The sequence below is a fragment of the Stegastes partitus genome, unplaced genomic scaffold (assembly GCF_000690725.1).
Source record: "Stegastes partitus isolate 25-593 unplaced genomic scaffold, Stegastes_partitus-1.0.2 Scaffold1370, whole genome shotgun sequence".
NCBI classification, from domain to species: domain Eukaryota; kingdom Metazoa; phylum Chordata; class Actinopteri; family Pomacentridae; genus Stegastes; species Stegastes partitus.
Genome location: NW_007579101.1, coordinates 23,977 through 25,577, shown reverse-complemented (window position 1 = coordinate 25,577; position 1,601 = coordinate 23,977).

Below are 1,601 nucleotides of genomic sequence, written 5' to 3'. Positions count from 1 at the left end.
TTTTTTTTTTTTTGCTTTTACGCACGACAAGTTAACACAATCATCTTCGTCCGACGCTGCGTAAACAACAAACACATTTGGCCCCGGCTCGGTCCCCGGCCCGCATCAAGGATCGTCCATTAAACACTATTCAGCCCGTTTTACTCCGAGTCTTCGTGACGTGATCCTCGTTTCCTTCCTCTCTGTGGTCTCCTCCTCCTCCTCCTCCTCCTCCCTCCGCCGACACTTCATCAGGACAGCCGCCTCCGACCCAGAGAGCGGCTACTGAGGGGAATCTGCAAAGTGCATCATGTGGAGGAGAAGAAGAAGAAGAAGATCAGAAATGAAGAAGCTGCGCTGTAAAGAAATGGAGGCTCTGCTTTGTGGGCTTTTCTTGTTGCGCGGCGAGAGGCGGCCCTGCCGGCCAGGATCCACACGGTTCCTGTTTCTTTCTCTTGAACACCGTCGTTCAGAAACACGCGGTCAGAGTTTGCGGGCTCCTAAAATCCAGGCGTGTTTGAACCACACCCATCTTTACTAGTGACCCCTCTGTGCAGATCTAAACATCCCCTCATGTGGACAGAGTCTGTTCAGAGACTCTGTGGATGGAGTTAACAGATCACTTTGGTTGATGAGGCCCAAACTTCCAGGGAAAGTCATAAGTCCCCTCCTGATCATTAGATAGAGTTTTTATTTTAGTTCTGTTTTGGATGATAGTGACCTGGATCATCTTTGAAATGACACTGAAAACAAATACTGCTGTAAGGAAACCAAAAGAAGCGGTTTTGAGCTATTTCCATGCAACATATTTGCCAATATGAACTCCCAGCAAACAGTAACATTCAGGGAATCTTTAGGGAACATTCCTTCAAGATTAGTTTGCTTGTTCAAACAGTAATCTTCAGGGAACCTAAAGGTCACTGTCAACTGGATTATTAGCCTCTATGTTAGGGAACATTTTGGTAACATTTAAGGAATGTTCTCTAAAGTTTTGCAAACAATCAGCTTCAGGGAATCTTTAGGGAACATTCCTTCAAGATTAGCTTACTGGTTTAAACAGTAATATTCAGGGAACCTTTAGGGAATATTCCCTGAAGGTTCTCTAAAGGTTACTGTCAACTGGATTACTAGCCTCTATGTTAGAGAACATTTTGGCAACATTCAGGGAATGTTCTCTGAAGGTATGGCAAACTGCAACTTTCAGAGAACATTCACTAAAAGTTTGGCAAACAGTAACTTTTAGGAAACCACCAGAGAATGTTACCTGGAGGTTACTGTCTACTGGATTATAAACATTTATATACATCTTTTATAAATCCAAAATAATTTCTGTATGTGTTAATTAATGTTTATGTTGTAGGTAAAGTCAGATTTTGAAAATAAACATAATCTTATCCATAAGTATAAGTAACAACAGGTTTGTATTCATCAAAATAACTTAACTTGTGAGATAACTTTCCTCTGAGGGGTTCTTTCCCTGTTTGCCTTCTATATTTTGAATGATATATGTGTGTGTGTGTGTGTGTGTGTGTGTGTGTGTGTGTGTGTGTATGTATATATATATATGTAGGGAAAATAATAGAAAATAGTTCTCGAATTTCCACAACTCCACTATTTGTCAT